Source organism: Pan troglodytes, chromosome 8, assembly GCF_028858775.2.
Source record: "Pan troglodytes isolate AG18354 chromosome 8, NHGRI_mPanTro3-v2.0_pri, whole genome shotgun sequence".
NCBI classification, from domain to species: Eukaryota; Metazoa; Chordata; class Mammalia; order Primates; family Hominidae; genus Pan; species Pan troglodytes.
The window spans coordinates 33,074,885-33,100,010 of record NC_072406.2 but is presented as its reverse complement, the minus strand read 5'-3'; the positions used below and the strand labels follow the sequence as shown (position 1 = coordinate 33,100,010).

At 37.5% G+C, this 25,126-nt stretch overlaps 1 protein-coding gene and 1 long non-coding RNA gene across 3 annotated transcripts in view; one reads left to right on the top strand and one right to left on the bottom strand.

Moving 5' to 3' along the window:
• Window positions 1–25,126, bottom strand: part of PLXDC2 (plexin domain containing 2) — a 470,147-nt gene that overhangs the window by 170,795 nt on the left and 274,226 nt on the right. The window lies entirely within an intron of this gene.
• LOC104008120 (uncharacterized) lies at window positions 15,671–20,184 on the top strand. Its single transcript, XR_682568.5, has 3 exons — window positions 15,671–15,907; window positions 18,025–18,117; window positions 19,229–20,184. It is a non-coding gene; the product is annotated as an uncharacterized LOC104008120 (long non-coding RNA).

Below are 25,126 nucleotides of genomic sequence, written 5' to 3'. Positions count from 1 at the left end.
GTTACCAAAAAGGGGCTGAAACAGCTCCAGTGTGTGGCTACTTATTTTTGGCCTTAGATAAGGGGTCAGCTTAGGTGCCCCACACTCAGCCCAGACCATCTCGCAAAAGGAAGAGGACAAGCTGACATGAGTCAAGGTTGCTAATGCCTCTCAAGTGGCCTTTGCTATCCTTTATAAGCTTTGCAATGCTGAAGGTTTCTAAAGACTTGACATGAACACTCCTCCTGGATGTGCCGGTGACAGGTGAAAGAGTAACGTGCTGGCCCTCTGGTTTATGGCAACATGACTACTATCCAATGTCTATAAAAATGACAAATCCCCAATGTCATCAGAATCTAGCCATTCAGGAAACAACTGTATTTGAAGAGAAAGTGGTAAAAAAAAATTGCATTGCGGATTTATTTATCTCCTCATTGGTTGGATGAGCTAGCTTTTAAGGATAGACGGGTCAGTTTACTCATCTTTGTATTCAGTGCTTTACTTGGCACGATACATAAGTCATACATTGGGCTTCAAGTGTGAATTGCTGAATTTTCAAACACAGCAGCTTGCCATATAAAGCCCTCCCTGGTCTGGTCACTGCCTGGCTCTTCAACTTTACCTCTCACCACCCCTCCAGATGTATCCTGTGCTCCAGATACTCACAGTTCTCTCCAGGTACCATGGGTTTATGCATTTTCACAGGCTGCTGTTTCTGCCTGAAATATACTTTCCTGCTTCTGTGCCCTGAAAAATCCTATTCATCTTTTAAGCTTCTCCTCGTCTGTGAAGACTTCTTTCATTATCCACAAACCCAGAAGGCCTGATTACACCCTTTGTGGTCCACACCTGTGCTCATTCAGACGTCTGTTACAGGTCTTCTCACACTGAGTTAAAATTGTTTGTTTTCACATCCATTCCTAGGTCTATTCCCCTCTCTCACCACCTCTTACAGACCCCAGAGGACAGGGACCATAACATTTTCATGTTTGTATTTCAACACAGCGTCTGACATTGATCCGTGTACTCACTGGATTTACAAGTAATCATTGACTGCTTAGTATGTTTAAAGTATTGTGCTGGGCATTAGGGCTAAAGTAGAGAGAAAAGCCTTCTCCGGACTTCACAGAGAACGGTGCATGATGTGGCCAGAGAGCAACAGGCTGAGGTCAGATGGTGGAAGGCTATGCCAGCCCACAGCAAAAGTTTGGGGATGTTTTTCAAAGGCAATGGCCAAACACTGAAGAGTTCAACAAAGACTTGACCAGATTTGCCTAATTGTTTTCTATTTTATTTTATTTTGTTTTGACATGGGGTCTCACTCTGTCACTCAGGCTGTAGTGCAGTGGCACAACCTCAGCTCACTGCAACCTCCGCCTCCCAGGTTCTAGCAATCCCCCTGCCTCAGCCTCCTGAGTAGCTGAGATTATAGGCACCTGCCATCATGCCTAACTAATTTTTATATTTTTAGTAGACAGGGTTTCACCATGTTGGTCAGGTTGATCTCTAACTCCTGACCTTCAGTGATCCACCCACCTCAGCCTCCCAAAGTGCTGGGGTTACATGCATGAGACACCACGCCCAGCCAGATTTGCTTAATTGGAAGAGCATTCTGATAAGCACCACATTAAGGAGAATGTTTTCTTCCAAAGAAGAATGGAGGAAAAAATTGAGAAGGGTACATGGCAAAATCAACTGTGTCTATGTTTTTTTATTGTTCCCCTTCAAACTAGGGAATGGGTACACTAGTGTTTTCCACATTATCTATTGTTTATGCAGCTGAAGTGGTTCAAAAAAAATTTTTTTAAATAGTAAGTTCATTCAGCCAGAATGTGTAGAAAATGAGTAAGGAGGGGTTCACTGTTGAAACGAGAGAATAATTCGCTGTCTATCTCAGGAACCTACGGAACGATGGAATTGGCTTTAATTAGGAGTGGAGTGGGCAGAAGTAGACACATCAGAGAGTTTTTCAAAAGTAGAACCAACGTCCTGATGGCTTATTGGATAAAGGGCGAAAGGGCTGAGGAAGGCGTTCAATGGAAGATGATGGTACCCGTTACTACAGCAAGGAAATTGGAAGAAAAAAGCTAAATTTGGGTTTGAAGGCTGGTTTAGAGTAAAAGTTAACCCAGTCTTGGCAAGCAAGCTAGCTAGCAAGCTAAGAAAGCTAACCCAATTTCTGTAACCCATACAGTGTAAGGTATTACAATAAAAAGGGTCATTTGGTGGTTTTCCATCACTGAACATCTACTTGTTGAGGCAGTTTTCTTTGCATTAAGCCGTTGCACTTTGAAGTGAAAAGTCTGGAGATCTGGGAAAAGAATCCGATTCTCTGATCAGTATTCTCCATTGCAAAGCCTACAGATGGGAGGGATTACCTGCTAAACTAACCATGAAACTGAATTGGCATCTCTGTACCTGATAAGATGAAGATGCATGAACACACACTGGCAAACTACTCTTCCATGAAATAAAAAGATATCACTTCAAGGGTCATTTTATTTCATTTTGACTTATTTTTCCATAGTCTAAAGAAAACCTTAAGCAATGAGCTTATTTGATAAAAGCATTAATTTTCCTGTTGGCAATGTGTTTGTCTATAGTATTAGTACTTCACAAGTATTGTATAAAGAGCTACAGCACATATATTCCACGGTAAAAATTTTCTTTCCAACTTTCATGTGGTCTTATCTTTCGAATAAACTAAGGTAGCCTAAGTATTAACATAATGTTAAATTAAGGCAAAATGAGAAAATTTCTATACTTAAAAATCTAGAAAGCAGAACTCTCCAAGTGTTATAAATCCACCGTGACAGAAGTGTGTTCTGAGGGTTCCCCACTTAATACAGATGAACAAATATGACAGCTTAACAAATTAAAAAGGTCAGTAAATACGCCCATGGGATACTGTCTCACTGAAGCAGGGGATGATGGAGAGGAGGACATCGAGTCAGAGCTCAAGGGAGAATTCTTTTTTTCAGGAAAACAGTGATCAAGTCTGTACATTCAGGAAGAGGAGAAATTTGAAATCCAAAATGAGGCTAATGTCAGAGTGAATACTAATTGGAAAGTAGAACCTTTTTTTTTTTTTCATTTTCCTATGTGAACAATTTAAGTTCAGAAACTGAAAAACTTTGTGAGTGACTTTCAAATATAATTCAATTGCTATCTTGGTCTTTTCAGACTGCCATAACTAAATATCATAGACTGGATGGCTTAAACAACAGAAATTTATTCTCTTACAATTCCGGAGGCTGGAAGTCAGAAATCAGGGAGCCAGCATGGTCAGGTTCTGGGGAGGGCTCTCTTCCTGACTTGCAGACGGTCACCTTCTTGCTGTGTCCTCACATGGTATAGGCAGATGGAGAGACAATGACTCTTCATAAGAGGGCATTAATGACTCTTCATAAGAGAGCATTAATCCCACCATGAGTCTCCCCCTCAATAAATTCGTATAACCCTAATTACCTCTCCAAAGTCTCATCTTCAAATATTGTCACATTGGGAAAGGGGTTTCAGCATATGAATTTGGGAAGAATGCAGACATTTAGTTAAAAAACTGTTAATCAAAATATTGCCAGAGTGTTAGAAATTACTTGAAGTATACGTTAGGATCTGTGAACTTTCTGGATGTTAGAAGAATCTCAAAATACTTGTCCTCTGAGAGAATGAACTTTCTTACGAGAAGGAGTAACCGTGAGATTGGCATCTTGGGATTTCATGCAAAGTTTACAAAATATATTTGGTCATCCTTAACTAGTTTTAAAATGAAGTAAACATGTCTTTCCTGCAATGATTACAGTGTGATTCTTTTTACACTGTTTATTGAGAAAACAAACATTTCAGTTTGACATTTTTGTTTTATCTTTTGAACTAAACTAAACCAAATGTTAGTATATGTATGTGTATAATTTACTTAGAGAACACCTATGGTCCAAGGAAAATGTATTTTTTTCTGAATCACAAGATAATTATTTTCAGAAATCCAAATTTAAAAAGTGTCCTTATCTGTAAAATGATAAAATATTGTAATATTAGTTGCTGGTGTGTGTAAAATAAATACTTCTGTTTTTAAAGTAAATAGAGTCATTGAATCATTAACAAATGGCATGAGGGATTTACCATCAAGGTTAAAATTAATAAGCTGATGTGAAAGTACTAGAAAATGATATGAGACATGTTAAGGCACTTTAGAAGGTATTCCATTGTGAGTACAATGGTTTGCAAGTCTATCACCCACACAAAACTGAACATTCCTCTAGAGCAGGGGACGTATTTGTCATCATAACTCCATCTGCCTAGTGTTCTGTGCAGCCCACCATGGTTCTCCATAAATGCTGGCTGATTTCTGTTGTATAACTAGGCAGGAGAGAAAGTAAAGACACTATTTTTGTTTGGTAGAATTATATGGGTACCCTGGTCAGGGGGTGAGCATAGACAAGGGAGCCCAATAGGTGTCAGAGGTGACTGGAGTAGTACAAGTGTGAGGTGACATGGAACTTGGCTGTTGGCAGAGAGAATGGAAAGGGAGGGATGGCTCAAACAGAGTCTGTGTGGGGAATAAAAGAGCAAGGCCGATCAAAAACAAAACAAAACAAAGATAATTGTAACATGCAGAGATCCTGAAAAACTGGGAGAAAAATAGAAAGACTGATGAACTAGAGAGCAAGGGTTAGGAGAGGAGATGCTGATTCCCCAATCCTGAAGTCCTCCAAGGTCAGCTGCTGGGAGGAACAGTGTGGGGGCACAAGGAAGGGCTGACTGTGACAGTGACCAGCGTTCAGAGCCGAGCCAGGGGGCAGGCTGCTGAGACCAGTCTTGGTGATGCCTGAGAGTGGGAGGGAGCCAGAGAAGGCAGGAATATGCCAGGAAAGATGGCATTACAGAAATCAATGAAGGTGATTTCCAAAAAAAGGGGATTCCACAGTATAAATACTACCATTGAGGCCAATAAATAAGGAGACAGTTTCTGATCAAGCCATTCCCTGTTATTACTTGTGAGAAAGATTGCGGGAGAGACAACAAATTTATGGTGAAAGGGGAGGATAAGTGTTAAGTGGTACTGTCTGTCATTCACTGCCCTCCTTGACCCAGCACTAATTAATCTATCCTGTCTTCTCTCCAGGATAGGCAAGGGCAGGCCTTCTATTCTTGATTCTTTTCCTCCAATTCCTTCCTGCATGCTCTCATCTCTGCTTCCCTTTTCTGGAGAGCACCCCTCCTTGCATAACACCACCTGCCAAAAATCTCACCTTCTCTCCAGCTTTGTCTTCTTCCTGAGCAGTCTCCATTCCTGTCAGGCAGATGTCTTGTGTTCCCTTGAACTTTCCTGTCACTTTTCATCTTTTTTTTCTGGCATGTGGAATATTTTGGATGCCTACATATATATTTTTTGTGTGTTGACTTGTTTCCTTTGCTAGACATATGCCTTCTGAGAGAAAAAGCAGCAGATTCAGCTTTTATTACCTCTCCGTGAATGCTTGGGAATGAGAACTGTGCTTCACACATTTCATTTATTCCTCCGTTTAGCAAGCTGAGGGCTGACTTGATGCCAGATGTTGTTTTGGGAGTTGGATTCAGGAGTAAAATGATAGGGAGGATCTTGCCCTCTGGAAGGTTACTTTCCATGTTTGGAAGTTAATTGAATAGTTAAGTCATTCGAGTTCTAAAGATTTATTGCAATGGGGATCGTTTTCTAATTATAGTAGTTAAAAAAACATTTAAACCTTCTTCACTGAGATGGCCTTATAATTTTCTTCCATGTGAGAGAAGATATCTGAAAGATGGCTTTCAAATAGAAAATTAATGCTTACAATCATTAAGAATATCAAACTGATATTTATGGAGCTAAGCTTACAAACACTGGAGCAGAATGTCCTAGATGAAGAAAGACTCTGGTATAATGAGTTCTTAATGTTTTCAGTGTATCACTGGAAATATAATGTAATGTATCAATTTAAGAGAGAAGCTGCTTTATCTCTCACGGAGTAACAAAAATATCAATATGCTCAAGTTACCAATTTGTATGGAAACATTTAAAGCCAATGCATGGCCACAATTCCCATGGCAGGCAGCAAGATGCTGCTTTATAAAAATAATGCCCTATACAAAAGGATGACACAGTGTGTCATTGAGACAATGTGCAACTCAACAGCTATTGCTAAATGCCTCCTGGCAACAAGAGGGTGAAAACTCATCTTGATATTAAGATTAACTGGCATAAGCAAAATTTTGGGAAAATGTAATATTCTATTTCACAAAGACAAATAAATAAATATCGTATCCGCCTCCCTGAGCGCCAGGTTAGCATTTCAAATAACAATGAATGGGATTCCTCCTACTTATTTTACTAAGCAATTTATTGTCCCAGTATTAGGCAAGATCCAAAGTTCTTCTTTTTCTCCTTGGAGAAATGTTCAAGACATTTGTTGATTTCAGTTCTTATTTGATCTTTACAGTCTTTATTTTATACATAAACAAATGTCCATATAACTTTCCCTTGATTGCATCACAAAACATTTAAAGACACTTAGCAAAACCCTACATTCTTATTCACCTGCAATCTTACTTTGTATCTATTACAAACTTGATATTCATTGAATATTTCTTGTAAAAAATCAGGATAAGGCAGATACGTGGAAGGTTTTAAAGTCAAAGAGATTAGAAGATTGGGGATGAATGGTAATTTGGAAAACTATCAAGTGACATAACCTCAATTTAAAAAAGAGGATGATGAGATTTCTCCCAAATTTAATACTGATAATAACGTATATCCACCCCTTTTCAAGTACTGGCGAAGTGGTATGAGTCCTTTTCTGCCATTATATGATTTTACCTTATCCACCACGCACTGATTTTCTTAATTGCCACTAACAATTTTCTCATCTCCTCCACATAATACGTATCCACTGTCTACTGTACAGATGATATTGGGAAAAGGGTAGAGAAACAAATAAACAAAAAATGCTATTATTTCTGTTTTCTGTGCCTTGATTTTTCCCTTTAATGCTGTAATACTTCACCTTAGTACATTTCCTAAGAATTGTAGGATGCCTTAGAGTTTTTAATCTAATGTAAATTTCCAAGAAGGAAAATTGGTATGTGGTAATCCCCAGGCTTATTTGAGAAGGGATCCAATCTTTTTTTAAATTGCTGACAATCTCTAAGCCTTACAGAACACAACTTGGGAAACATTACATTAGAGAGAAAGGAGTTGAGCCAAAGGATCAAGAAACAGTCACTGTTAATGTTGCCTTGCTGTGCCGACGGATTTTTCATTCAATGCTTATTGGAAGATGAAGTTTTTCTTCTGTGAATTTTTAAGACTGTATTGAAGATTTACTTAAAATCTTTCAAAGTTGGATGATGATATCTATTTAAAGGAGTCCAAAAAGTCTAATAAAAAGAATTGCACAATATTTAATTTGTATCTGAATCATTTACAAAACCTGGTGCAAAGATTAATCTAAAATAATTATTAAAAATAATTTCCTTAGGCATAATCTTCTAGGTTTGTTAATTTTTCCTTCTTTTGCTTGTATTTATTGGTAAAATTGTTTTGTTTCAGATAAATATATACACCCTTATGCCTAGGAGTTAAATGTTTTGAAATAATTTTCATTCTGAGGAAAAAGAAACAGCAAAAGCTAAAATACTATAAACTGAATAAACTCTAATACTCAAAAACCTCTAAATTGAATACCTCTTCTCTACATTGACATTCGTATGTCAGGAAGACTGGTGAAAGTCACCTTTGCATAATAACTCTCCCAGAACAATTTTAGGACATAGATTCTGACAGTCTATGAAGGCCAGTAAAAATCACTACTCTTAGGACAATGTCTCATAAAGACAGATTTAATCTTACAATTGATTACAATTAAAAACAAAAAAAGAACTTTAGGTGTTTCCTGATAGGTGCTTTTTTTCTGCCTTTAATTTTTAATCCAAGCTATTTCAATTCTCCAATTTTCCATCAATGCATATGCCTTCTTTCAGAAATATCAAAGTTAGTCTCTTCTAGAAGATTATCATCCTTTATTCAGCCTTTGAGGAATATTTGTGGAAGGACTAGATGGATAACAGGAAACAACACAGACACAGTTTCTAACCTCATGAAGGCTTTTACTGGAGATGAAAGACATTTAATCAAATAATCAGACACAATGACATATACCAAGGAATAGTAATAGATGCTATCCTATGGAGAAAATATACAGTATGCAGGATACAGTGTAAAGAGTATAGTGTGCAGTACATAATGTAGAATACATAGTCTATAGTATACAGCACAGATATATACTATAGTATATATAGAGTGTATATATACACTATATATACAGTATATGGTATATATATATATATATATATATACACTACATGTCCCCTACATAAAATATAAAGGATAAAGGACTTTAGAGTTTTTTGAGTGTTAGCATTTAATCATTTTAGCTTTTACTGTTACTTTATCCTTTATACTACATGTAATATACATCCAGTATATAGCAAATAGTATATTGTATATTATGGTATATGGTATATAGTAAAAAGCATATAACATATGTGGTATATAGTATATAGCATACAGCAAATAAGCTACAGTATATAGGATATAGCATAGGACAGCTAGGTGAGTGTTCTGAAAGGCCGAGAGTTGAAGGATGCTTAAGAGTTAATTTGGAAAAAAATAGAGAGGTGAAGGAGAGTTCTGGCCAAAGAAAACAGACTATGAACAGCTCTGAGATGATAAAGAATATGGCTCCTTTGAGAGACTGAAAGGTCCTATGACAGCTACCCCCTCCTGTTCTTCCCACATGCACAATCCCATATGCACATTGCCAATGAGAGGCTTGGTGAAGGGGGTTAGAGGGGAGCAAGCTATCTCTAAGGACCATCTCAAGGGATATCACAGGCCAGATTCCAGCACTGGCCAATGTGTCAGTCAGAGTTATCTTTCAAAAGTCAATCCAAAAATGAGGGATTCCCCTGCTTAGGAACCTTCCAGCCTCCTGTGGCTCTTATGACAGAGACAAAGACCCTAACACAGCCCAGACCAACCTCATGGTAAAATCAAGGAGTTTCAGGGCAGCAGTGGCTCTGCCTACTTGGAGACCTGGTATTTTCTTATAATTCAACCCATGAGTCATATGATCTATGTGGCCTGATTTTAAACTTATGTCTAAGTGGAGATTCTTCAACCTACCAATGAATTTTGCAAAACATAAAACAGAAGGAAGTTCCTCCTGCCATGGAAATGAATGTGGTTAACAAAGCCATTATCATCCAATTCCTTACATAGCTGTGTGACTACTTAGAGGCAAGAATTCTGCTTTATCTTTGAATCCCTGATGTTTAGTTTAATGTCTGATACAAAATAACCACTGGAATTATACATGTGGAATTAATGGAAATTTTAAACTATTCAAGGCCAACACTAATTTAAATAATCATACTTTTCAAGGCTTTATTGATGGTCTAATTTAATCTCCAATTTTGAAATGAGCAAATTAATCTGTGGAGATTAAATAATGCTCTCGTCCACATCACTAGAGAGCAGCTCGAGGATTTGCACCGACTGTGGCTCTGAATATGATGATCTCACAAGGCACCAGGCCCGTCACTAGAAGGTTCTTAATGAGGATGTTGAGAGCCTGACAACCAAGGCGATACCCATTTCAGCTTCCTTTGAGAAACTTGCTCCGGGTTGCTGCAGAGAGAAAGGTGAGGTGGGGGTAGGGGGCAGGAGGAGAGACTACAGCCTTGGGTTTACTCTTGACAATCCACTTTGTGAATTATCAGCAGACTGGCTTTTCCTCATCACTCATTCCCCACTCCCAGCTGCTTGGAGAACACAAGAACTGAATTGCACAATGCTTGCTGGAGCCAAATAAGAACAAATATTTGCTTTTTAATGCATAGGTCATTGCTTTTTGCCATTAATATGGATGCCATGTTTATCAAAATAGTCATTCGAGGTTGGCAGTGTTACCACTAGTTGTAAATCATTTTACCTGAGAGTCAGAAGATATTTTCCATGGAAATGACATTGTACATTGTGGTTATATCTTCAAGCCAGTCCAAAAACAGGATGTTGTTTTATGTGGCACAAATATTTGTGGTACATGTAAAACGTTTCTGGAACAGAATGAAGCAGCAGTAATATGAAAATGAATACTATTTCACCATATGCCAATAAAAGGCGGGTGGAGAGTCTCAAGGAAACATAAGCATCACCTTGTTCCTTAAGGTCAAGCACTCAGAGAGCCGGTGGTGCTCCCCAGAGTCCAGGACCAAGAAGATCTGGAAGCTTTTTTTTTTTTTTTTTTTTTGGATGGAGTCTAGCTCTGTCGCCAGGCTGGAGTGCTGTGGTGCGATCTCGGCTCACTGCAACCTCTGACCCCCTGATTCAAGTGATTCTCCTGCCTCAGCCTCCTGAGTAGCTGGGATTACAGGCACACGCCACCACCCCCAGCTAATTTTTGTATTTTTAGTAGAGACAGAGTTTCACCATATTGGCCAGGATGGTCTCGATCTCCTGACTTCGTGATCCATTCGCCTCCGCTTCCCGCAGTGCTGGGATTACAAGCGTGAGCCACCACACCCGGCCTGATCTGAAAGCTCTTATGTTAGAGTTGGCAACATTGCAAGAAGTAAGAGAGATTACTGCTGAAAATGTGTTCCCCCCTCCCCCCCATTTAACAATGTTAATAGTGAAATAGTGAGAGAAAACCCACGTGCCAACAATATTTATATGTAGGACATTTATGTAAACTAATACATTAACAGCAATGGATGCCTACATGGAACCTAGCTGCTGCAGTAAAGAGTTGCTACTTTCATTAGAAAAACAACATATTCAAACAGTGAGCAGTTGAAATAACCTATAAAAATATGTATTACAGAATGCTGTCATACACTGAAGACTAAGTCTTCAGGGAATTCTTACAGGGGCTGGAGTTGGTCTACAGAAAATTCCTAAAGAATGTAGAAACCACTGCAAGATATTAAAGATAGGAGGCTTAAAATTTTCAATAGCTTTTGAAGTGAGAAAACTTCAGTGTAAAACATTTGACAACAAAAACCATAAAAATAAAAATAATATTTGATCCTATTGCCCAGAAGTAACTACTGCTGCTAACATTTTCAATTTTCTTACATTCTGTCAGCAATCTCATTGCGTTTCCCTAGACAATCCATTCTTTCAAGATAAATGTGACTAATTCATATTGTGTCCTCTCTCCTCAAATCTACCACCTATGTTCAGACTTCCTAAGTCTCAGCTAATGACTTTACTTCTTATCTCACTGTGAAAGCAGAAATAATTAGGAAAAACCTGCTCCAATCTTAGGCCAACTCCTTTCTTCAGGTACTGGACCCCATGTCCTTCTGCTCTGAAAGTCTCTGCTCCTTCAATTATATCTTATAAAAGATGTGTCAGCCGGGCACGGTGGCTCACGCTTGCAATCCTAGCACTTTGGGCGGCCAAGGCAGGCGGATCACCTGAGGTCAGGAGTTCGAGACCAAACTGGCCAACATGGCAAAACCCTGTCTCTACTAAAAATACAAAAATTAGCTGGGCGTGGTGGCGCATGCCTGTAAACCCAAGCTACTCAGGAAGCTGAGGCAGGAGAATTGCTTGAACCCAGGAGGTGGAGGTTACAGTGAGCCGAGATTGTGCCACTGCACTCCAGCATGGGAGACAACGATACTCCGTCTCAAAAAAAAAAGAAAGAAAGAAAAAAAGAAAAGATATGTCTTCCCAGTTTTCTCTCTCTCTCTCTCACACACACAAACCGCCTTTAACCCCACATCTCTTCCAGCTATGATGCTATTCCTTTCCTCTGCACCCCTTTACAACATTCTTTTAATGGTTTGTTAAAACTGCTATCTCTGGATCCACATTCAATTTCCTCTCCACCTCTTCCTTGAACCCACAAGTCTCGGGTGTCTGTGCCCAGGACTTTTTCAAAGCTGTTCTTATCAATATGAGTAGTGACATCTACATGGCCTGTCTAATGCTCATCAGAGCACTTGACGTCCTTTGTGGGCCTGATCTTCCATAAAACAGTATTAAAAATTATATGACTGCATTGTTATCAACACAAATACAACCCAAGCAGGTTTCATTTTTATATATGCATTGTCATTATATTTATATTTTTCTATCGATTTGAAAATAAATAAAAATTAAAATATTTTGTGGGCCCCTAAAAGTATTGTGGGTCCTTAGCACTGTGGTCCCTGATGGCTGCATTAACCCTGATGGCGAGATTTCTGTCCTCACCTTCTTAGACTCTCAGAGGTACTCCACATAGTTATCGCCTTCTTGACACCTGTTAGCAAATGTCTTCAAAGACACTGCACTCTTGGTTTTCTTCCCACCTCATTGGCTGCTGTTTCTCAGTCTCTTTTGGAAGCATGTTCTGCCTCTTCCTGCTTTGTAAACATGGATGTACTCCAGGGCTGGGCCTAGGATACCTTCTCTAGCTGCCTACACTCAATAATTTGGTGTTCTTGTCCTATCCCGTGGCTTTAAAAACTGAAAAACTCCTAAAATTATACCTCCAGCCGCCATTTTTCCTCTAGACATTATACTCAAAGATCTTAACTGCTTATCTGACATGTTCATTGGAATATTTTATGGGAATCTTAAATTTACCATGCCTGAAACAGGATTCCCCCATCTTGTCCTTCTGCAGTGTTCTGTACCACAATAATAGGCCCTGCCCATTTGCTCAGTTGCTCAAGCCAAAATCCTTAAAACCACCCTTGACTTTTCTATTTTTCTCGTACCCCTTACATAATTTATAGCAAATATTATTACCAATCCCTTCAAAATATATCCAGAATCCTTCTGCTGCTGGTGATGGAATAGGACAGACATATAGTCCATTTAATAGAAATAAAGGAGTGATTAGATTTATGGACTAAGGGATAGTAGGAATAAAAACAATGACTATATCTTGGGATAAAGGCTGTGGTGCAAAGAGAAACATGAAAGTGTTCTTTTTACCCTGAGACAGATAACGATAATTATGCAAATGCACTGCAATTTAGGAAACACCCAGTTATCTAAATCAAAATAATTTAATCAATATATGTAAGATATTGTCTAGGCGGAATAACAACATAGAATGTAGATTGTGGATTTGATATTACAGCAGACAGAAAACTTCTGAAATACAGAATTAAACAATGAGAAGGTTAGACCACAATGGTAGCAGTCACTGAGCTGAAATAGACAAGGATCTCTTAGAAAGGCTGGTAAAAAACTGACTGGGCACAGTGGCTCATGCCTGTAATCTAAGCACTTTGATATGCGAGGCGGGCGGATCAATTGAGGTCAGGAGTTTGTGACCAGCTTGGCCAACATGGTGAAACCCCATCTCTACTAGAAATACAAAAATTAGCCGGGCATGGTGGGGGTGGGGGGGCTGTAATCCCAGCTACTCGGGAAGCTGAGGCGGGAGAATTGCTTGAACCCGGGAGGTGGAGGTTGCAGTGAGCGGAGATCATGCCACTGCACTCCAGCCTGGGCAACAGAGTGAGATTCTATCTCAAAAATAATTTAAAAAAAAAAAAGGTTGGTAAAAAAACAAGATATTGTCACTTAATAGACTCTAGAAGAAGAGAATGTTTCCTGAGGAGGAGATGATCAGTAGAACCTAATCCCACAAAGAGGTCAAGAATGCAGGTCACTCAATGGCCTTTAGATTTGTTAAGGCGTGGGGGCACTACTGACTTGAGCAGCTGAAGTTTTTTGATGATGAACCCAGGAAGCAAAGTAAAAACATTAAGGATTTTTCAATGATAAGTATTAATCAAAGACTTTTTTTAGTAGAAGAAGTAGCACAATGACTGAAGACAGAAATTAGGTGAAATCAGCTTTCAAGATTTGAAATACAAAGATTTGAGATATGAAGTGCACAATAGCTGAAGAGAGAAAACAGGAAACTTCAAGAAGCAGAAAGGATTGATCTAGAGAGTAGATTCCTTAGGAGTCTCAGTCTAAAGAATAAAATGATTGATGACGGTTGACAGGAGTTTGCTTTATTTGGGTGCATAATTCAATTTCTCCTTTCTTCACTCAGAATTAACACAAACTTTCTGATACTGGCTGAGCTGAACTGAAATGAGAGCCATCCGCCTACTTTGGAAGAATGTGGATGAGTAGATCAACACTACCCCCATCCTCTCAAATCTTTATCCTCACACATCATTTTTAGAAGCCACCGTACCCCTAAACCAGATGCCATCAATACTTATCTCTATCACAATTTTTCCTTTTGACATATTTTCATCATTTGGCAGAAAAAATTTTAAAAAGAAAAAAAGAATCATAACTGTCGGCCAATAAATGGCTTGAAATCTTAGTAACAAGTTCAAATTAAATTACCAAACTAGTAAGTGAGAACAACATACAATATAATATGGTGATTGTCATTTAATTGCCAACACAATTCACAACATGCTGTTAATTTTTTTTTTTTAATTTTAGCATGGGTAGATATAATTAGGGCTGCTAATACATAGTATGCAATTTTCATCTCAATTGAGGTGAGTACTCAGCAAACACTGTGTTCTGGTAATGGACATTTTCAACATCACCTGATTGAACAGAGAATCAAAAGGTACAGTGCACCAAATTTTTGGCAAAAAATATTGAAGTAACCAAAAGACTCTCTTCCCCTTCCTTTCTGTCACCTGTGTTGCTAAGCTGTTATCAATTACTCTGCAGGCCAAGGCAATTTCATCTGAAATTACATATCAGGGAGAGAAGAGAAGGGCAACAGGAATGACATGTCCAGAGCAACCGTATTATAGTCAACTATCAATTAAATTAAGTGTCTTCTGAATTACACAAAATGCTTGCACTTGGCTGATGACAACACAATGTTCATTGTACTTCCACCCTTTCCCTTGGAGGAAAAAAAAATCACTGACATCACATCACTTCCATGTTATGGATTTTCTGTTATGTTACCATGGAAACACCATTTCCTTTCATTATCTCTCTTTCCCGCACAAACACACAAAACGAAAATGGAATTACACATTTATAAACACTTCATTACAAACTCCTCTGGTAACTAGGTCCAGTGAGAAAGAACAGGACTCGATTCTTGCTATGTCAGTCACTGGTTTAATCAGAAATCATTCCTCACTTTTCCCCAGTGCAACATACTGTTTTCCATGATCAGGATTATTTCCGTGGATATAATCAGCATTTGCTAGACTAAGATTCTTTTAAAGCTTGTGCTCTTATCGTGTAGTGACAAGAAGGGCATATTTTGCTTTCTTTAAGGTACTGGTCTAAATTCCTCCTATAAATTTTGTGACAGGGAATAAGTTGTTAGACTCATACTTTCAATTAATTCAATTTTTGAATAGGTAACATATGAAATAATATTTTATTTTTCTTTTGTATCAATAATACATACTGGTTTGTGTTTTTAGGCCCCATAAATCGTAACCGTGCAGTATTACTATTGCACAAAAGGTATTTTGATTTTTTTAAATGTCTACTTTAAAATGAATTACTAAAAACAAAAATACCGTAAAACAGATGATATGATACCAATTAAACATAATTAAAAGAATCTCCCTAGCAACATAATCACTCCCTCAGCCAACTCTAACTAGGCATTGTCCTCCCAGAACCTTTCTAGCAGATCTTTTCAAGTGAGAAAAGTTCTGCGAAAACATTTTCTGATGACTCAGAAGCCCTCACTCACACAATTTAGCACTTGTTTTTCTTATTTTGCTCTTCATGGACTGTTATTTTCTATTTTCTTGCTGAGCAAAGAAACCCCACACAATCAACATAAAGAAAAACTAACTTTGAAACAACATTCTTTTCAGGATCTGTGAGAAGTGGATGGGAAATGAAAGTACGTGAAATATTCAAATTTTCATTTCTAAATAAACGGTAGGTGGAAGATTTTTAAAACTATGATTTATCAAAATGATGGGCCATCAGGCAGATATTAGTTTTGCAAATTAATATTTATATGGTCATAACACAATCAGACCTTAAAAGAGAAATTTCCAAAATAGAACGAACGAGAAGATCTCTTTTGTATGGCTGGAAGAATATACTACAAAATGTTAACAGTGATAATTTCTGGTTGTTGGTATTAATGGTGATACTGTTTTCCTTCATGCTCTTCAGTATTTTCCAAATATTTCAGAATGTGCTTGTTAGTAATGCTTTTGTCTGCAGTAATAGAGAACTCAGCAGTGCGTTAAACAAACATGGGTTTATGTTACTTTATTATTTATTATTATTATTTTCTATATTTTTTCATATCAAAAAGTCTGAAAATGACAGTTGTTAGTATTGTTTAAGCTGCTTAATAATGATCTTCTTATTTCAATTTTCCCATTCTTAGCTGTGTCACTTTGTTGCTTATCAGCTTTTGGCTTCATGATTTAAAAAATACTTGCCTTGGTAACAAGGATGATGTCTAATTTCAAGGTGGAGAATAGGGCCCACGATAATGTTAGCCATTCCTATTGCATTCAGTGCTTCTACCAATGCTCCCTTCAGAGGACTAACTCCCAATCTGATTCTTTTCTTGTGTCTCATTTGTCAGAATTGGATTACAGAGCCATCCAGGGCTGCACGGAGTGTAGAGATAGACTCCCATAATTGGTTTAGATTTATTATAAGCCACTACCTACATATGATGGGAGCAATGCCATCTTGAACAATATCAGGATGCTATTGGCAGGAAAGAAAGTGAGAATGTGTACTGAATAGGATGTTAGGCTGAAAAATGCCCTAACCATGCTCTCCCATCATAAACATCTTCATGTCTTAATCTCTGGAATCACAAATGTTACTTTATATGGGAAAATGTGTTTTTGAAGATGTGATTAGGTTTAGGATTTTGAGATGGGGAGAGCATCCTGGATTCTCTAGGTGGCCCCTAAATGCAATCCATATATCCTTAAAAGAGGGAGGTACTGGGAGATGGGAGATTACATACATACACACACACACACACACACACACACACACACACACACACATGCACGAAAATGACGGGAAGACAGAGCAGAGAGAAGATACAGGTCTTGAGGATTGGAGTGATGTGGTCACAAGTGAAGGTCTTCTGGCTAGAAGAGGCAAGGAACACATTTTCCTGTAGAGCCTACAGAGGGAAGGCAGCACTGCCAATTCTGATTTCAGCTAAAGGACACTGGTTTTGGACTTCTGGCCTCCAGAACTGTGAGAGAATAAATTTCTGTTGTTTTAGGCCACCCAGTTTGTAACTTGTTATAGCAGCCGTACCGCCCCCCACAAAAAAAACAATAAAACTGATAGGAGACTAATATTTTATATCCGCCATATAGTTAGTCTCTCTCCACCACACACAACACACAACTTTGTAAGTAATATAAATAATGCTATATAAATATATAATACTATATAAATATATAATACTATAAATAATATAATGCTATATAAATATATATAACTTAATACTATATAAACATAACTTGAAAGCAATAATCACTTTTAGATGATTAATTTTTAAAATTAAATAATTGTAAAGCAAAGCAATAACTCTTCCTATATTTCCATTTCAAGAGAATATGTTTTCAGCAAGATGTTGCCTCACATTTGAACATATCTTCCCGTGGTCCACAGGCACCTATAACAAATTTCCACTGACTTTTGCAGAGACTACCTGAGTGTTTTCAAAAGTAGATTTGGCTGTACAGTGTAAGTTGTTGATATCTTACTGGGTTTTGATTCATCAGTGTTTTTCTATTCAATCACAACTTTAAAATTAGAAAAAAAAAGTTACAAGTAAAATCAAAACAATTCATGCAAAGCGCAAAAGGTATAATAGGAGGAAATTTTTAAGGATTACATTCAGGAAATGGGAAAAAGATCCTGCTCTCAATTTCCCTACAGAAACAAGTTAAAATAGTAATAGTATCTCTAACCAGCCATGGAAAATAAATGAGGGCTGACCGAATATTGGTTTTCACTTCAAAGTCGGTTATTAAATTTTTTTTCATTTTTCCCTGCAGAACGCAACACGACATGGGCTATTTTCAGACTATGAGGTCTCTTTCATCAAAGTCAGCACTAGCTGTGAAGACCACCTGCTTCCAGTAATTACCGTAAGCACACTCAGTGTCTCCGGATTCAAATGGCCTATTTCTTGGTGAAATAAGACATCTCTTAACTTCAACTGCGTTACATATACTCTCAACTCTAAATTACTTATTCACAGGAGACAAATGCCCCTAGATCAATTCAAAGCACTGATCTCGCTCAGTGGGCCCATCAGAACTCGAATCCCAAGGCACAATAAGAAAACAATCTGCCGAGTATCCGACAGAAATGACTAGATAGATCTGAAAACCAGCCACATGAAAAACTGCAAAACTGTTTTTCTGAAATTTTTATTCAGAGTAACTTAAGAAGGGAATTAATTTCGCTTTTTTTAATGTAGGAAAGAAACAGACCCTACATTTAGAAGAGTAGGTTGTTTGCTCAATACTTATAATAATTTCGTAGCACCAATTAACACTTTCTTGCCTAGCTTCTGTCCTAAACACATGCATCTATAAATCTGCTTGGATTTTCAAGTTTCAAGATTAAAACAAAATACATCTCAGTAATCAGACATACAAAACAATTACTTAGCTTTACAAATTAATAATTCACATAGAATATAAGCTTGAGGTCCTTAGGGCTAAATTATTTCTCCTACTTGATTCGTTTCTGCATGTGGCATGGTTGGTGTCTCTCTTTGTTTTGAGACTATTTCCTGCCTTAAAATCTGAGTACTTGTCCTCTTTCTTCTCTTCCACTTGCCCCTTGCCTCTTCATTTGCTTCATTTTCTCTTCTGCTGCTGCTGGCTGTTTAAATACTCATAATTTTCTTCCCTTACTTTTTATCACCATCCTACACTCCTCTCCCTTCCCTCATCTTTCCTTCCTTTCTCTTTTCTGTTCATCCCATTTTTAGGCTTCTATTTTTATCCCAATTTTCTCCTACAATCTTATTTTCTTTCAGGGTGATTTTATTATCTATAAGGTAATAATTCCACAATTAGTTTCTCTAGCCCTGATTTAAAAAGTGGGGGACGAGGAGTCATGCCCAAATCATTTAATCAAAACTGAAACGTGCACAGAGAGATTCGTTATGCACAAGATACTAATTAGGACAAGAAACAGAGTGGAAAGACCTTTGAAAGGTTACACCGTGCCCTCCTTTTATTCCAGCTAAGGCTTTTCCTAAATCAGCATTCCGGAAGTATTCCAGGGAACACTCGTTCTGCAAAATGGCTCTTGAAAAGAAGAAGAAGAAGAAAGAAGGAGTTCTATGGCCAAATTAATTTGGGAAAAACTGCATACTATGTCTCCCTCATGAATTTCAATGAACATTAACATTGTAAAAACTGAAACATCTTAGAAGATAAATATTTATTTGCATTTAACCCAACATTACACAAACTCATTTGACTCTGCAAGATTTTTAATAAGTCATCTCATCTTCAGAAACATTCCTTTGGCCATTGCAGTAACCTTTTAACTATTTTCTTCTTTAAGCATCATCCTTCTCCAATCCACTCCAAACTACCACCAGGATCATCCATCTAAAACATTAATCACACCTCACAACTCGTCTGCCTAAAATAATCCAGTGGCACCAGGCTATATACAAGATAACATCTGTACTCCTCAGTAGAGCACAGAATTTTTAGTAATTCTATCTTCAGCTTCCTTGCCTTCACTTTTTTTGCCACGAACTAGTCCTTAATCCACTCTCCCTCAGGGTACCTAACACTGTAGTATCACCAAATTACCTAAAATCTTAAAAATGTCCACTTACACCTGATCCTTTCCCTTCTCTCCCCGACAGGCTATTCCATATTTTTTCCATAGTTCTTACGTATGCTCCTTTTAAACACATTTTCTCAATCACTTTCTTTTATGTCCAAGTAAGTTAGTTGTTCTTTGCCTTGTGTTTCCTCACCACTTTGTAAATATCTCTAGAAACATGAATCCCTCTGAATTTATTGCACCTAGGAAATTGCAAGCCTGTAGACCTGTACTGTCTAATACTGTAGGATTAGCTACCATGTGACTTTTGAGCACATGAAATGTAACTAGTTTAAACTGACATGCTTTTAGCATAAAATACGCACTGATTTCACAAGAAAAGAAACAATAAACTTATACCGTTAATAATTTAAAATATTGATTTTATGTCAAAATTATATTTTGGAAATATTTAGTTAAATAAAATATATTCTTAAATTAATTGTGCCTGTTTCTTTTTACATTTTATGCAACTATCAGATATTTTTAAAATTACATGTGCGGTCACATTTGTGGACCACATTACATTTCCATTAGACTTTTCTAATTGTGCAGTTCTAGAAGGCTTGAGCCTTCTTTTATAATTACAGGATCCAGCTATCACTTGAAATCAATACTCAGCAAATGTTTCTTGAATCAATGAAGAAATAAATTAGCAGCAGTGTTTTTACATTGTCTTATAAAATAAAATTCTTGCAGTTCGTTAGCATGACATGAGTCCCAGAGGAAAAAGTCTTCCACATGAATGATCTCAATATTTGATGACTCTAAATGATGTCAGTAGCGACAGCAACAATACCCCTTTCTTAGAAAAGAGAAGGAAAGGAAAAGAAAGAAAAGGTCCAAGATCATGTTGACCTTTTAAATAAACCTTATATCATGAACTATTCTAGGTTAGGATGCACATAAAATGACATCACAGCCTCTATAACTTTCTATGAAATGCATGCTACCAGACTTTGATGAGATCAGAAAAAAAAATAATGAAAAACAAACTCAGTTGTAAGGCAGCTCAAGTCCTCTATCACTTCCAGTCATAAATTGTCTTTTATGAATCACTTCGAGAGCACAATTCCAGAGAGAAATGCTATAGAAACTCTTGTCTAAGCCTGGACAGAAAATCAAACCCATATGAGGTTGTGTATTAGTGAAAACTCTCTGTGTGACCTTAGGCGAGTTGCCTACTGTCTGTGTCTCAGGATATGCCAGAGTTAAAGCAATAATTCTGAAAACTATAAAGCAATTGAAACAATCTAATGCTGATGATGACGTTCTCAGATATTTTAAGCCATACCCAAATTACTTTCAACCAATGTACATGGTAGGATGTTCCTTTACTTCAGCTAAAAATCCAAGTGGTGACTTCATCTACAGATGAAGGCTTTATCTACAAAAGATTTAATACATGGCAAAATATTTTGTAAATTATTTCCTCTATTCCTAAGTTTTCTCCATGTATTTTAAATTTTTGTTAAAGCCATTTGTACTGTTTCCAATTAATGTGGGAAGTAAGAAGAGTAAGCTGCTATTTACAAATAATTTCACTTGAATTTAAAAGATAGTTGGCCAGGCATGGTGGCTCATGCCTGTAATCCTAACACTGGGAAGCCAAGTCCGGCAGATCGCTTGAATTCAGTAGTTCGAGACCAGCCTGAGCAACAGGGTGAAACTCCACTTCTATCAAAAATACAAAAAATTAGCCAGGCATGGTGGTGCTAACCTTTGGTCCCAGCTACTTGGGAGGCTATGGTGGGAAGATCCCTTGAGCCCAGGAGGCAGAGGTTGCATTGAGCTGAGACCGCGCCACTACACTACAGCCTGGGCAATGAAGTGAGACCCTGTCTCAAGTAAATAAATAAATACAAGATAAACTGGTTTTTGTTTTTAGCTATTTTCTCTCATGCAGTTTTTGTGGTAACTTACGTATAAACTAACTTTTTCTGGAAAAAAAAAATTGTTCTTTATTTCCTTAACTGAACAATAAACTTTCCTGAACTTGGTAGCGCATAAGTGAGTGGCCACCAAAGACTGCTGCTGTCATGACTACAAGCATCATGGCTGTGGAAACCAAAGTTCCTATGGAGCTCAGCAAGGGTGGAATCCAAATTTGCCAATGGCTGGCCCATTAGAAACAAGAGCTATATAGTCAAAATATTAATATAGATATTGATAGATAGATATTGATAATCCTAACATCCTATATTAGGATTAATATTCTCCTAATATTTCTCATACATTCTCCTAAATTATTATGGTCTAATATGAAGAATGGGGAGAGAGAAAGAAAACAAAAATAAATATTATGGTGATTTATTTTATACACGAAGTCATTCCATAAAGGGATGATGGAATCCAAAAATCTACTCATTTTTTCCCTAGACTTGTATCAATAATATAGTTATAAACTCAGATTAATCAATTATAAGGACAGAAGAAATGATAACATGGACATTATATTAGTTTCCCGTAGCTGCTGTAACAAATTTCTACAAACATGGTGGCTTAAAACAACATGCATTTATTCTTTCACTGTTCTGGAGACCAGAAGTCCAAGATCTGTATCACTGGGTTGAAATCAAGGTGCCAACAAGGATGGACTCTCTCTGGAAGTTCTAGGAGAGAATGTGTTCTTTATCTCTTCTGCCTTCTGTTGGGGGCTGGCATCCCTTGACTTGTGGCCACATCACTCTGATCTCTTTCCCCGTGGTTGCATTGCTTCCTCTTGTTGTGCTTATAAAATCTCCCTTTCCCTTCCTCTTATAAAGTACTTGTGACTGCATTTAGGGCTGACCTTGATAATCCAGCACAATCTCCCCTCAAGATATTTAATTTGATCCTGTCTCCAATGACCTTTCTTTCTTTATGAGGTAACATTTACAGGTTCTAAGGAATTGAGACCCAATATCTTTGTGTGGCTATTATTCAACCTTCTACAGATCATAAATAGTTTAATTCACTTCCCAACTTCCTTGTCAACAATCAACTTCTGTGAGATTTGTCCAAAATATATTTCCAAAATTTAAACACCTTGTAAGCATTTTTAACATCTTTTTAAATTTCGAAAACCTTTCTAGTCGTGGCCATTCAACCAATATTAACTGAGCACTTACTATAGGTCAAGCGATGCTAACAGTATAGAGTTTATAAAAATATTTATTCAAGCAAAGAGGAATCTTAGTTTGAAAAGTCAATAGCATACATTTCCTCACGTTAACTGTTCCATCAGTGCTACAGACTTTGAAAAATGGATCACCGGATAAGGCTTAAAGTAAACATATTTTAAGTTTTAAAAATCATATGATCAGTTTAAGCTTTAATTTAAAGCTAAAAGCACTGCCCCTCAATTACTTATGTGGTATTTCATAAATACATTACAGAACTGCAATGTGAAAGGACTGTGATCCTTTCCTTCTTTTCTCCACAGAAAGCATTTGTTAAATTGTCCATATGTTCAGTTCCCTAGGATATAATAGGTAGTAAAATGAAGTTTCGTTTAGTAAATATTTGTCTAAGGTTGGGATTAGATGTATAAAATTCACTCATGTATTTATCCAGTGAATATGTATTAACTGTCTTTACTATGATAGGCATTTGCCTAGGTGCTTGGCTGACAATGACGCCATCAAAGGGTGTGGAGGTAAATGAAGGGAATTGCAGCACAGAGGAACAGATGTTTTACAACAGGTGTGAAGAGCAGGTACTAGAGAGAGTAGTCCGGTAATATGGAACTCAGTCTTGGGGGCCGGGGGTGGTTTCTGTGCAGAAGTGCATCAAGCTGAGGCCCTAGGACCTGCAGGGATAATCCAGGTAAGGAATCTGAGGAGGAGCCCTCGCAGACTTAAAGATTTTAAAACTTCAAGCATTTAAAAAGGGCTGAGCTAAGAAGAGGGTTATTGGAACCTGGAAGTACTTAAAAATGTCTGAAACTCAGTGCGGGAGGAGGGGAAATGAACAGCCTTCATTTCATGAAATTCCTACTGAACAGAAAGGTCATGCCTCATCTTAAAAAGGTTCTTACTCTCTTATGTGAAGAAAAGTTTGGAAAGGCAAGATTAGGAGAATAACAATGAGTCAGAAAACTATATGAGCTATGTAGTGGAGAGGGGAAGGTGAAGACCGAAAGTATGTAGAAAACATTTTGCATTAGAGGAATATTTAGATGTATAACTGTTCAAGACTTGGTCATTGTTGGATACGATGAGAGCCAGTGAGAAGAAGAGTCAAGCATGACAGCAAGATTTAAGGTTTGGACAAAGGGGTGGATAAAAATACAGTTCACAGGGGGAAAGGTATGCTGGTGGTGAGAAGTGGGGAGTGTGATGTTAAATTCAGTGTGGCCTTCAAGGCCCCTTGAACCTACTGCCCATGTAGGGCCTCAGCACAGAGATGCCCAAACATGCTGGTGGACAGATACAACTGAATTCCTATAGAGTTCTAGGCTGAACATATCACATATTGATGTTTTAAAACCGGGGTGTGGGGGGGCTGGCAGTAATTAAATTCACAAAGCTACATTCATCCTGTGTGCAACATAGATAGCAAAATGATTTGTTACCTATTACGTCAGAATACTGTGGCTGAAATTGTATTCATTAGACACTTGATTGCATTTTCTAAGGAAAATACCTTAATATAAGAATTGTGCCAATGGGATAGTGCATTCATGATACTAATGATATTGTTTAAAAGTATGCTTTTAAAATTAATATTAACATCTGATAAATCTTTACCTTTTAGGATATATTTTGTGGGGTAATTATTTTCTGGAGCTGTTAATAAGCTAACTAAGTAATGTCAGTTTCTGTCAAAAATATTGTGCAAGTCGTGTACAACGTTAATGGAATATTCACAAGTATTATGCACAGAGAAAATATTCAACTTCAGAATTTCAGGACTTTTCTGTAATTTTTTTCTACCTTGCTAAGGAATCACTCTACTGGAGGCATTAAATGTACCTTAAATATTATATTTATGTGGCACAACATGAAGGAAGGTGAGCTAGTGAGAAGAATGCATATAGTTGGAAAAATAAGTTTAAATATATGGACAATATTGTTTCCAGGGCATGGGGGTAAAAGAACTCCACAACTCATCTCCCTGCATATATTCCCCTCCATCTCATTCATTGACTGTTCTCACCACCAGAGCCACCTCTTGCTTGGATTTTGTGGCTTCCTAATCCTCTATTACCATTTCAGATGTTGCTGGTGAACATAAGGGTGTTGCTTTATATTCTGTGAGAAAGAGTCGCTGTTACTTGATTTTGGTGGGAATTGTACTTGAACTTGAAAAAATAAC